This window comes from Engraulis encrasicolus, chromosome 10 (genome assembly GCF_034702125.1).
Source record: "Engraulis encrasicolus isolate BLACKSEA-1 chromosome 10, IST_EnEncr_1.0, whole genome shotgun sequence".
In the NCBI taxonomy this organism is placed as follows: domain Eukaryota; kingdom Metazoa; phylum Chordata; class Actinopteri; order Clupeiformes; family Engraulidae; genus Engraulis; species Engraulis encrasicolus.
This window is the reverse complement of record NC_085866.1, coordinates 55,304,661-55,319,264: the sequence shown is the minus strand read 5'-3', so window position 1 is coordinate 55,319,264 and position 14,604 is coordinate 55,304,661. Positions and strand designations below refer to the sequence as shown.

The window sequence follows — 14,604 nt, the reverse complement described above, 5'->3', positions numbered from 1 at the left end:
GGTTATTTCTAAAAACACTTGCTTCCTTTCCCCTTTCTCCGAAGGGAACACCCCTTTAGGAGACCTTTGGTTAGGAGAGAGCAGAGTCCTCAGGTTGAGAATAAATGGAGTCCCCTTAGTGCTGTAGCGCACTTCTTGTGCAAACACCTCAAAAAGAGAAGAAGGAGGAGGGGACAACGCCCCCTTAGGAGACCCAATTGAGCACAGTCTTTTGCATTGGGTGGGCGGGGTTTGAATCCTCTTTATTAATCTACCCTCTTTGACCTGGCTCTGAGCCTACCTGCGTCCTTAGCTCCCCCCTCACTCATGCAATTTAGTTGTTATCCAAACAATTTGCCATGTACGTCACAACAGAAGGAGTATCATTGCTGTATTGGCCATGCATTGCATTTCTGACTCAGGCTGTAGGTTCAGAGCCGGGTAGGTTGTCTATAGATTGTGTACCCATCATGCACTTCACTTCTTGGAGCTAAACTTATTTATCACAAAGGAATGCTGAGTTTTGCTTCCAAACTATTGCCCTTTGTTATATTCTGCATTTATTGTAGGGTTTTTACAATTAAAACTAAGTGGTACATGACAAAATGACATCTCACCACCCCACCGTCATTGAGAAGTTTACGTCCAATCCTTGGTAATGTGTCTTGTTACCTTATTACAATGAATGGATAGTAAGAACTAGAATATGTGTCTAAACCAAGGCAGATGGCTTTACATTGTTACACTTTGCTGCACAAGGGAGGGGGAGGGGGCTGGTAATATTGGTAATAAATCCTTTACTGTGCATGAACAATATATTTGCGAATGCATGCCTAACAAATTCTTGATTTTGCTTAGTACATGCCTTACAAGTTACTTACATAGGCATTAATATTGTATTAGTGCTAATAGATGTAATGCTAAAATAAAGTGTTACCACACTATTTCCTTCCAACAAAGGTAGCTTATCTGAGTAACCAGTAGACCCGTGTCTTTGTCTTACAATCAGCTCACTCTGCGCTGGTTCAATGATGTTTGTGGTGGGTTCTTGTCAGATACGTAGAAGTACTCTTAAAAATGTACATTTTACAGCACTACTAGTATGGTACTACATGATTTCAACATAGTAATATCATACTGCTTGTGTTGTAACTACATCTATAAGAGTACTTCTCCCCCTACTTTATACAACTCTGTTTTTTGTTCAGTTATGTACAGTAATGTAATGTGCTAGTGTACTTGCGTGCGTCATGAATTTACTTTTAATTTTGACAGCTCAGCTCAAATGTAAGCTCTCACACACACACACACACAGATACTCATGAACAAGCATAATTTCTCTATTGCACATACACACACCTGCGTGTGCGCCTGTGTACAGGAGTATGAGTCATCAGGAAAGACAATGCATTGATCGGGTGGGTGGCAGGAGAGGAGCAGAGTGTGTGTGCCGAGGCAGCTGTTGAAGACATCTTCACACGTCTTTGGAACAACAACAACAACAAAGGCAGAATCAGCCATGTATGTATGAGAGAGTGTGTATACGTGTGTGCGTGTTCTACCAAGCGTAGGTGTTCGTAATTGTTCAAAGAGATAATGGTTTCTGCTGACACATCTAAACATGTGGGAAGGAAGTATCTTGTCGTTATGAAAATGACTGTTCCTCTGACTTGGTTTTCTTCTTTCATTTATTCATTTAAATGTGGTTCTATCTTACTTCGCCATGAAGGCAGGAAGCAGTATTAGATCAAAGCCAGTTCAGACAGGTTGTTTTTTCCGGCCAATGCACTTGACTGACATGTCATTTCATGTTAGATTAGCACTTGATACTAAAGCCCACTCCAGAGGATGGAGAAAAGAAGCAATACATGTCTGCCATACAATATAAGCGCAGCACACACAAACACAAGTAAGGCACAAAGTTTGATGAGAAGGTCCCTGACACAGAGCTCTCTGATGGGAGCTATTTCATGATAGGACCCCCTAGATAAACATCATCCTGCTTATTACGTGGCTACCCTTAGATTATTCGTTCTTCATGATAATTATGACGACATTGATTTAATGACAAGGTTAATCATTAGGGAATTGAAATGACTGCAGCAACACAAAATAGTTTGTTGACTCCCAAACTTGGTTTGCCATTCTAGAACACTCTGTGAGGCTGATTTTCAGCAAGTGACCAGACTCCTTGAGGAATGATACAAAACACAAGAATTAGGGTCCAAAGGTCTGTTGCCATTGTCAATGGCTTGATATTGAATTCGTGTCATACATGAAAATGAGCAATGTAGTAAATGCCAATATACTTCAATTGCATTGAGCCAATCGAAACAAAATATCATACCAAATATTAACCCCATACTGATATACACATCACAAAACCCATGGATCATCATATAAGTGGAATTTAGCCTTGAGTCTTTCTGTCTGGTTTTCCGAAAGGAAAACTGTTCTGTTAGACTCATCTTCCTCCGCATTTCTCAAAGTTAACATATACATGTAGCTTAGCTGAAGGAAGACGAATGGGGTAGGCCGATAATTGATGTGTTGAAATTCAACACGTTCCTTTTATATAGTAACTCATTATTGATTTTATCTCTGAACTCAGAACCAGTAAAATGACACACTTGTTTCAAAAGACATGTGGTATACCTGTTTATCTGTACATTTTAAAGCAACAGTTATGATAATGATTTAGAATTTATCTCAATCCACCCAAAGGGTGTTGTGTGCTGCTGTGTGCTGTCATCTTGTTTAGATCATAAAGGTGATAATACCCCAGAGACATGTGTAAATAATAAACTCACCCTTTGTAAACCCTCTCAGAACACATGGACTTGATATTTTCTGACAGCTCTGTTACTGATGTGCAGATGTGACACAATACCTGTTATGTTTACACTGGCTTTCATCATCTGAGCCTTTTGCCGTAAGCCATAAACCCTCAGGTAAGAATTGCTCATAAAAATGCATCTTCGCAAATGTAAATGAGCTGATTTACCTTATGGCACATTCAGTCCAAGTGTCTGCAAGGCAATTTACAGAAACCAGTTACCAGTGGCAACATGGACGCTCACTCCGAGTCAGGGATGCCGAGTCAACTTGCTTTCTTAATAAGCACCAAATCAACAGTTGTCAGTGAACGCATGGTCTTTTTTTTTGTAGGCCTAGTGTAGGCCATGTTTTAGCATGACTTCAAGGCTGTCTTGAATGTTGAACATAAAATGATGAGGTTTGTCACTGCATTGTTCGCCAAGGATTACATTTCCAGCATGGGCTAGCAAGGAGCATAATATGGATAACTAAAGCTGGGCTTACACTGTGCGACTTTTGCCCCGATTTTGCCCGGATTTGGCACTCGCACGACTTTTTGAGAGTCGGGGCGATTTCTTGCTCAATCGCAGGTCAATCGTGAGTCTCGCATCGTGCAGTGTACATGGGGTAACGACAAGCGATTTCGCCTCACGATCGTGCAATCGCAGGGTCGCAAGAAAATCAAAACGGTTTGAAATTCTGGTCGTGGCTCGTGCGTAAATCGCACAGTTAAAGCAATGCCACGACCCGATTTGACACTTCACATGCACAAATTAATAGGGCCGTGCGATTCGCTGTTGAGCGCGACCTCATCTCCACCTCAGGTGCGCATGTTCCCTCTGCAGACCGGGGAAACATGCCTGTCGCGTCGTACAGTGGAAGCATTTCGCTGGCATCCGACTGTCGGCTCGTGTAGTGTGACGACGTGAGTCGTGAGCTGTGAACTTTTAAACAGTGAAATTCCATCGTGCAGTGTGAGCAGAAGCTTAAGACCCACGAGTGAACATATCGCACATGTATGCCCGGCTTAAGAAGACGTGGAGTAAGGTATTGGCGGAGAGGTTTCCTGTTACTATTTTGTCCACTGTGACATGTCATGTCCTTCACGTAGGTTCTTAATTGTTGTCACTTTTACTGTACAGTTGTAGCTATGCGCTTGCAACCTTTCCTGATTTTATATTGACCGCATGGACATCAAGGGAAATGACATTCTCTTGGAGGGCCGAACAGGCTACTGTTCTTCAGGGTTAATTTATAGCCCATCCTTCTTAACGACAAGGAGCGGCAGCTTCACGGGGCTCGCAGGGATTTATTTGCACTAACAGTAAAGTAACAAATGCTTCGATAGCCGCGTCTGCTTCGACTGCATCCAAAACGTATTCGTTAGTTTTCGCCTTTCTTATCCTTTCACGCCCCTCCCATGCATTTGATCACCACACCCAACATCTCTGGTTAGTCTAACCGAAAGAAACATAAGGTGCGCTGTCACGTGTGTGTGTGTGCGTGTGCGTGTGTTTATACTTACTATGCATGCGTAACTAAATTAGGCTACTGCAAATTGCCTCATCCTAACGTCTTTGCCTATCCTGGCTATTTATCACGTGCTATTTTGAGTATGGAGGAGCCCACATAGAAAATCTTTCTTGCGCACAGGTTCTGTTGTTATTACAGTGGTCTCGTGCTTCGGACGGGTTCGGACACAAACATTTTAATTAGTCTCGGGCTCAGGTCGGGGTCGATCACTTTTCTGTCGGCTGAGGGCCGGGCTCGGACAGAAAAAAACTTCCCGAGCCACACTCAAAAAACAATCGACATGCACACAAATCATGATACAGCTGCGAGAGTGTTCAGAACACAAATTCACGTCATGTCATTTGTTCGTGAAAAAAATATGTCATATCCTTGGAATCTGATGAATCCCACACTAATAATATACTTTTAGCTGTATACCGATTGAATTTCGTTTCATTTTGAGGTGTAATTTGTGAAATATTTGGATTAGAAAGTATTGGTCACACCCGGAAATGCACTGGTTTAAGTGTCAAGAACTCAAAAAAATCCAGTGCGAATTTCATTTCATAGCCTAGTGGTATTTATGCTTTACTGTCAATGGGAAGACGCGAGCCATGCCGGTTCGAATCGACTGTGCATCATGTTGACAACAACTCGTGAAATCGTGTTTTGGACCCTAGAGTGTAACACATTTTACCTTGGCTGCACGTGTGTGTTGGTAATGCACAAAATAAATTATCTATTTCTGCCAGATATTTCCAAAATGTTGGCACTGCAACCATGTGGATTTGAACCTGCGTGGCTCCTGTTTTCCCATTGGGATGCAAGCATGAATACCACTAGGCTACATAATGAAATTCGCGCCAAATTTTTGTAGGAAGTTGACACTTCAACAAGTGAATTTACGGGAGGAACCACTACTTTATTATCCAAATATTTTACAAATTACACCTCGGAATGAAACGAAATCCAATCGGCATGCAGGTGTCATCAAATCAGAAGAGCTTTTCCTCGTTTTCTCTTGTTGCTTCCATGCTCACGTACTGTAGAGAGGATAAAGTAAGTATCCGTGTGGACTCAGGACAGTAGCCATACTTCTCTGGGCTTCGAGAAATACACGTATTTCGGCTTGAAGTAGAAACTTGCAAAGTAAAACAGTCAACCCATGCTAACATTCCAGCAATGCACCCCAGGTTAGTGAAATTTTTCCTATGCACATGAGAGTGATATCTTATCTGAAATAGTCTCATAATAGACCATCAAGGCTACTAAGAAATAGAAAAGCGAATATCTCTTCTGTCTGGAAAGTTATCCACTTGTTTCACACCCTCACTTTGGACATTGCCTGCGGTAACACGCATATTCCATGTTCGGCCCCTTTAATGGGAGGAGTTCAAAAACCTGGCCCTCTTTGACATTTAATTGAATACCCCTGCTGTTGGAGCTACAGTGAGTCAGTCATTTCCCGACTGGATCCCAGCAGACGAAAGATCACATTAGTGTCTGAATTTAAAGCGATGGTTCGGAGTAGAATCACCCTAATGCCATTTGAACCGTGACACCCATCCACCTTTACACCCGAAGTGTTTTCTGCCGCAGGCTTACATCAACAGAGTTGCCGTGTTATTCGATGTTTATTCCGGATAGCTTGACTCAAGCGCATATGGATCCCGGGCACCGTCTCCAAACTTTCCCCACAAAAATAACATGTCATGACACCAAACTTCTACAGTATAACAAATGTGGTTTGTACTCACAAAAAGATGAATTTGAAACTTTGTACATAGTCCAGGAGTGTATTAGTAACAACACACGAGACGATTAGCTTTTCTGTTGCTAAACATCCGTCGACGTCACTTCCTCCAGCTGGGACTTTGTTGATGGAAACAAATACACAGGTTTGTGTTTTAGTCCACAGCCAGGATATATGCACGAGTGTGGCATCGTCTTCTATTTATTAAATGTGGTAAAATTTAAATCCGAAGTGGTTAATTTCTAGTTGTAGCGCAAGCTGTCTTTTTGAGTTTTCCGCCTTCCGGACTCACGTGTATTTGTTTCCATCAACAAAGTCCCAGCTGGAGGAAGTGACGTCGACGGATGTTTAGCAGCAGAAAAGCTAATCGTCTCGTGTGTTGTTACTAATAAACTCCTGGACTATGTACAAAGTTTCAAATTCATCTTTTTGTGAGTACAAACCACATTTGTTATACTGTAGAAGTTTGGTGTCATGACATGTTATTTTTGTGGGGAAAGTTTGGAGACGGTGCCCGGGATCCATATGCGCTTGAGTCAAGCTATCCGGAATAAACATCAAATAACACGGCAACTCTGTTGATGTAAGCCTGCGGCAGAAAACACTTCGGGTGTAAAGGTGGATGGGTGTCACGGTTCAAATGGCATTAGGGTGATTCTACTCCGAACCATCGCTTTAAGTCATATTGAAGACTGCAACTTTCCCCAGTTCAGTTCAGCTCAGTTGATCCTTCCATCCATCTTTCCCATGAATGGCATCTCTAGGAGCTACAGTGAGGTCTCCCCAGTAGGCTACCTGAACACCCTGTAGGAACTACAGTGAGTCATTTCCCCACTACACTGGGTTTCATCCAACTAAAGACCACATTAGTGTCTCAGTTTGAGTCATCTAGAAGACTGCAACTTCCCCTAGTTTATTTCAGTTCAGGTCAGCTCTCCTCAGCACCAGGTCCCCTCACTAATACACTCTGCTGTCCACCAGCCTTGGCTGCAGCTCCATAAATCTGTGTGTGTGTGTGTGTGTGCGCGCGCGCGCGCGGGTGCGGATGTGTGCGTATGTGTTTGCGTCCGTGTCTGAGCCATCCAGCTGTTCATCCAGCCTTCATCTTTCTTTCCCATGAATGGCATCTCTGAAACCTTTTACAGACCTGGGGCCTCATGTACAAAGAAGTGCGTGGATTTCCTACCAAGAAAGTGCGGACGCGAAAATCTTGGAAGTTACTTACGGACAAAAAAATCCGGATGTATCAATAAGTGCGTAACCAGGTTTTGACGTGAAATCTTGCGCACATGCACGAGCACACACGGGCCCAAGTCTCCGCCTTGCCTCCTCCCTTAAATATTCTATATGAATATTCTAATTAGTATAAACAGACCAATTCATGTGCATTCATTGGTTGATAGAATTGGAAAGGGAACGCGGGAAGGGGAACGCGGGAAATATATTTCATGCGAGGTGAAGGCGCTGTTTCGGAGGTAGCCAATTTAAAAGGAAAACGGCTGCGTGCCTTACAAAATTTCTTTGGCGTGTATAAAATCAAGCATCGGTAGCCTAATACTTAATGTGAGGACTGCAGAAAAATCTGTCATGTTATACTGCAGTACAATGGTTTCCCAACAATTGATATTTACAAGGCATCAAAACACATTGCGATGAGGCAGTCGCCAAGGCTTCAGAGAAATAAACATTTATGTCGGGTAGGCCTATAAATATGAAAGATGACACATGTAGGCTACGCCACATAGGCCTATGAATATCTTGCAGCCAATACTCAGTTAGTCTATAAAATCACCTGTTAATGGATGGACTAATTTTACAGTAGGCCTAGTGTTATTGAAAGAGAAAGACAGGCACTGCGGTGAGGACGTTCCCAACAAATGCGAGAAGACACGCAGATCCAGAAAATATTCAATGTTTAATAGCTGCTTAATACTTGAAATAATAGGCCCCTACTGCTGATGGGCATCCAATTTCGTTGTAATTCCAGGATAGTTCCATGAGTCCGTTTCATTTTAACCAGCTGCCTCAACAATAATATGATTGAGGTGGTTTTCTTCATTTTTTTAAATCACGCGTCTCAACATTAAAATCCACGTTTAACTGGCTGCATCTCTGCAATATTTCCGACCGCGTGCAACACAATAGTTGCGCTGCATGCCTCTGAGTGCCGCCAAAAAGACGCAATGCACCACTTACGACAACTTCCACGCTTACGGAAACTTCCACAGCAGCCCTGAAATTCGCGTGGAGATCCGCAGTTTTCCACGGCTAGTCTGTTTTAGTACATCTGACCGTGGCCGTGGAAAACAACTTAAGTAGCTTTTTTGTCCGTAAGTGAGCTTCGTACATGAGGCCCCAGGTATCACTCTGCTTCAAGTAGCAGGCTACCTTATGATGCCTCTCTCCTGGTAATTTGTTTTCTTGTGGTGGTCCAGGGCTGTTGGAATGACTCAAAGCAGGTTATGCATACTGTATGAAGGCCTGCAGAATAGGATGGAGGACCAGAGCACTGGAAAACACTTTCGAGACATTTCCCTTCAGACGCTGTGGCCTTGACCCTGAATGTTTCATACGCCCTTTCCTACATAGGTTGCGGACAGGGATTTTGTGTGAATGCTGCAATATTGATTAGGCAGAGTATTGAACCAGAATATTACAGCTGAAATTTTCAGACAGTAGGCTATGTCTTGCTGGATTCCCAATGGTAGATATACCATAACTCCAAGCTTTGGGAAAGCATGTAGATATAACACTCATAACTGTAGTATGCCCAAGAAAGTTAAGGCTGTTATTGCTCTATCTGAGCTAGACAGGCTACAGTATGTATTCCTGATTTATTATGCTGGATGGCTGTGAAGTATTTGCAAAATTAACCAAATTTGCCTTTTATATTTCTCTCAAGGCTATGCCAGTGTAGGAAAGCTTGTATCAAAGCTGTTTATGTCTACGGCTGTTGCAGCAAGTGTGTTGATTTAATCACTTCTGCCACATAGAGAAATGTGACTGTGTGAGATTATATGAGGTTGGAAGTTTGACAGTGTATACCAGGCTTTACCAACTTTTTGCCAATCTGAGAACACTTTGTCTGACAAAGTTTTGAGAACATTTTGGCTGTCACTGATGCTGATCAAGCATTGTACTGTATGTCTTAGTGTAATATCATACAGTTTAGGGCCCATAGAGGACTGCAGTATAGTTGGACAGAGGGACTACATGGTTGATATACAGATTGCCAGTAAATAGATCAGATGATGTAGCCTCTTACTGCAGATGGGGTCGCTGGCGGGCCAATTCACTATTTGCTGAAAATACTCAACTACATCCTAACAAAATTGCCATGACAGTACCGAGAGCCTTAAAGGTGCACAGTGTAAGATTGTGGCCAGAGTAGATATAGCAACTATGCTGCTCATTGCCAAAACATTTATCTTTTCATGGATATAAATAAATAAATATATAATTCCAATTTTTACTAATATGACCAAAGGATAGTACGTTTTGCAGCTAAAAATGCCCATTTCTGGAAATTCAAAATGGCGGACCATGGAGAAGATCCCCCTTTTCATGTATGTAAAATGTAATTTTCCCAGTCATATTGAATACTTAGAATTGAATGGTTGAGGTAAGTATTTTTTAAAAAGGTAACATTTGTGAATGGGCAGCATGAATTCTGGAAATGAACTACTAAAAATATTACACAGTGCACCTTTAAGTAACATATTAAGACATAGCCATTGCAATTTTGGTGCAGGTAAAGTTATTATAACATACCCTCTGCGCTAAGGGTTAAAGAACTCAGATTCTAAAGTAGCACAGGCAGTCTTTCCATTATAACTTACAGGATCTTAGATCTTAGTATTGACAGCATTGATCATAGATATTTACCTCTTGACAAACCTTGATGCTTGAACACTTAACTACATTACTTTTTGGAATAGCACATCTATGTTCCCTAAACTATCTTTGTGGCTCTTTTTTGTGGGAGTCTTAAAGGTATTAAAATTTGAATGCCAATTAAATGTCACAAGTCTGATTGTTTTATTCAGTGGACAACTAGGCCCTGTCAAGAACCATTTTTCAGGTTTTACCATTTACCTTTAATGCGCTCAGACGCCCCTAGTCAGTTCAGTGAAGCCCATTTTACAGCACTGATGTGATTTGATCTGCCTTTGTCCCTTGGTTATAGAACTCTTTCACTTTCACAACTGCATTTAAACATCACAATGGCCTCACAAATCCAGAATCTCTGAAAAACTGAAATGTATTTCATATCCTATGTGAATGCATTAATCTGCTTTATTTTATTGTTTTTCATTTACACTTTAATGACTCTAGTCAGCTCAGAATTTTTTTATCATGATTATTTGTTTACCAGACATTCTTCATAAAAAAATGATTCCGTACGTATTGAAAAGATCATCAAGTCTCTCTGTCTCTGCCTCTGCTCTTTCTGTATATGTAATAAGATGCATAGGTATTGACATAACTTCTATGCAGATAACAAGCTACTTCTCCTAATCAGTCCGTGTCTACTAACTCGACAATTACATGTAAACCTCAATTCATAACAGAGTGATTGTTTGGGGTTTTATTTTGTTTCGTAAACACATATCTGTATTTCCATCTTCATTCAAATCATATTCTCTCGAATAATCATTTTACTGCAGCAGACACAGAACTCTGGTTATGTGAAGATTCTCGACTGTGGGATTTTTTTCATAGACCGTTTGAAAGTCCATTCATTATTCATGCTGTGAATCAACGTTAATCTGTGCAGCGTCCCCATCAGTTTTATGCCAGTGGCCATTGCATTTCACTCAGCAAACTAATCTCTGTATTCACCACAGGGCACGAGGGGAACTTTGATTACAAGGACCCCAGAAACATGCAAGAAAGGCTTTTTTTGGCTTTCTCGGCTTTCTCGAACAACCACACCCCATCACAGACGTACCAAACAGGTCATATTGACATTCAGCACATGTGCAGGAGGGGCATTTAACCCTATCGCGCCGGATGCATCATATATGTCTCATCAAATTCAAAGCCCTCTCCACGCTGACACAAAAAAAAATCGATCTGAAAAACATCCTGCGTGTCATTTCCAAACGTCCTGCAGTACGCGGAAACCGCCACAAGAGAGCAGCGGTCGACAACAAGTTGACCACAGCTCGGCGAAAAACAGGAAAATGGGGTGGAAGCGGTTTCCCTGACCGACGCTGAGATTTCGTCAAATTGCATAAGGTTTGTGTACAAATTTCCGAAATATAACTCTACATCCTTTAATTTGAACACTTGCTTTGTGCAATTAAGCAAGGAAGAGTTTATATTTTTACACCGTGTTGCAGAGAGATCGTGCTAAAACTGATGAGACATATAAGCACCATCCGGCGGTGGCAGGAAGTCAGCCATCAATGCATTTACTCCATAGGGAAACTTACAAAGCATACCACGACGATCGTTTAACAAAACACACAAGTTGTTTTACTTCAAGACAAAGATATTGTCTTAAGAAACAGGTTTTACTTGCAATTTTGAAAATGTAATGCAAAATGTTGAAATTATGATCTCGTAAAAAATGCATTGAAGTGAATGGAGAAATGGTCCAATTGTAGTAATGGACCCATATATTCAAATTACACATCAAAAATGAATAATGATCTATATTACACTCATAAATAGGTTGTTGAGCATCCAATCAGCTATGTTTTTACATAGATTTTAAAAAATTACCCAACCAGGCTGTGGGAAATGTAAAATATGGTCCTGCTAAAACAAGGATAGGCTTAAAAAAATGGCAGGATCTCACTAAATATTTAAAGATAGTCCTCAAATTAAATTGTCTGACAACTTTTTTAAATTAAAAAAAAGTTGTAAATGCATTAAAAGTCATTTTTCAATGGTCATGAAACTGGAATTTTCATTCATTAAAAGCCTGATGCATCATATATGATGCATGAAATATCTCAGCGACCTTAACAAAATTTTGAATTTTTTTTTTACATTTCTTATAAGGGACCAATATTGAAGCAAATTCCAAAAAATTAGAATTTTCTCTCATTGCTTTCATGGTTCAGGTTTCACAGGGTTAATTTTGAAAGTGTGTAGTTGAAAGGTGTGAAGAGTGATTGGCCATTTGCAAGAGGGAAATTGCCAATAGCCTACTTGTGATGATTGTGTCACAAGCTGGGAAAGGAAATTAGCCTCTCCACATGGACATTTTTGTTCCGTTGTTTCCTGTTGAGGTAAATTAGAGCAAACACAACTTCACAGTAGTAATGTGAAATCTTTTTATTTTTTATTTTTGGTAATGGTATAAGATGAAAATGTTCATGAACATAAGTTGGAACATAACAAGGTTTACACCAATATTATTTCTTTTATAGTATCATAAACACTTTAAGTAGTTTTTTAATGTTGATATGATGCCATCAAATAATTTCAGTAGCTCATTATCTCTACGAAAGATCTTCTCTGATTACATCTAGTCACAGCGCAGTAGCAAGAACAGTAGTAAACTAATCTAATTTAAAACAGTCATAATTATTTTCAAGTTGTATAATTTTCCTCCCCTGGATCCACCATTTTAAAGGTACACTGTGCAAGATTTTTAGTTGTTTATTTCCAGAATTCATGTATTCAAGTTCAAGTATTCATTATGACTGAAAAAATGACACTTTTCATACATGAAAAGGGAGATCTTCTCCATGGTCCGCCATTTGAATTTCCAGAAATAGCTATTTTTAGCTGCAAACATGACTGTACTTGGGCCATGCTAGAAAATATTAGTTTATTACTTGGTAAACTTTCATGAAAAGATAACATTTGGCAAAAGGCAGCCCAGTTTCAATGAACAGCATAGTTGCGGTTCCTTTTTTGTCCATTTCCTGCACAGTGTCCCTTTAAAGTGTCTGCAGTGTCTGATCATCACCTAACAGACTGCGATTGATGTGGCCAGGACCTCAGAACTGATGGTTGCTTATTCTTCCTTTCAATCAAATAGACATCATAGACAAGATTAGCAACAACAATCAGAAGATTTATCTGAGCTTTACAACTGAATTAAATACAGAGACAAGGACAGAGGAGAGGAGAGAAGAGGCCGGAATGCATGATATGTTATGTCGGGTGGAGAATAAAGTCATCAAATAGGTCTTCGTTTATTTTCATTTTTGCCTGATTTTCAACTCCATCAATCACTCTGTATTGGCCAGTCATGGATTAGTGAAGACATGCTCTGATAATCATCCTCACATGTGCTAATGCATGTGCACATCCATGTAGGGGACAATATGTAGTAATTGTACGTGGAGGCGTTGAACGGCTGCGTGGGAAATAGAAATGGCATCATAATTGAAAGTCTTGAATGTGACATATTGCAATGGCAATTGATTCTCTCTCTCTCTCTCTCTCTCTCTCTCTCCTTTGCAGATCATGTGCGCATCAGGGAAGACTGCTATTATGAGCAGGAGGGCAAGGTGCAGTTTGTAATAGATGCTGTTTATGCCATGGCCCATGCCCTGCACACCATGCACAAGGAGCTGTGTCCAGGCAGGGTAGGCCTCTTAAGCCGTCCGAAACGCGTCTGCTTGTGGACATGATGGTAATTTTAAATAGATAATGAGACATACAGTAGTTTTTGAGTGCAGATTTTTCTTCTTTAAGTCGATACCTTTTATCACACTTCCAAAGTTATTCATTTTTTCCCAGAAGTTGAGCACGCCCTCTGACAAACTTTAGGCCTCTGCCAGTCCATGAAGAGCATCAATGGCACCACACTGCTCAAATACATCCACAAACTCAACTTTACAGGTGTGTGGATCCAGGAATATATTATTATTAATAACCAAGGCAGGGGCACCATCTAACTATGACGACGACTTGGTTAGTCTCTTTCATCTCTTTGATGTTACAGCATAACACTTGACCCTAACCATATACTTAACATGTTTATGTTGCAGTTGAAAGCTGTTTTCATCACTACTTCCTGGAAACTGCAGTGTAATTGCACTGGAATCTGCATGGTTGTTTTGTTATTCCTAGTTACCAAAGGTCATGACCATGCAATTACATTAAATTTTCCACCTTATTAGCAATTGCTAATGTAAAGTGTTAGGCCCACCGATTTATTCAACTCTATCTCTGCCTGTCCAAAGAAATAGTGAAATGCATGTCTAATCAGAGAAAAGATTTCTACTTATTTGAATCCAGATATTCTATTGGCAGTATTTCTACAGGAAAAGCCCATTAATCCATTACTTGCAGGCTGTGACACTAAGAGGAAAGCCTCAGGGATTTTCTTCTGCAAGAATATGTGCAGTTAAGTTGCAATCCTGTATGTCTATATATGTATGACTGTTGATATCCACAAGCTCAACTTCACAGGCAATTTCTTGGCAATTTCAAGGCACTCTTGTCTAGCTTTAATACATCGGCTAAATCATACAGTATTTGATTCTTTAAAAACGATATGTATCTGCCTGTCTGTCCAAAGAAGGAAAAGCCCATTAGTCCAATTGCATGCAGGCTCACAGTAAGAGGAGATC

General features: G+C 40.6%; 1 pseudogene; it reads left to right on the top strand.

Moving 5' to 3' along the window:
* Nucleotides 1-14,604, top strand: part of LOC134457493 (metabotropic glutamate receptor 4-like) — a 74,201-nt pseudogene that overhangs the window by 14,473 nt on the left and 45,124 nt on the right.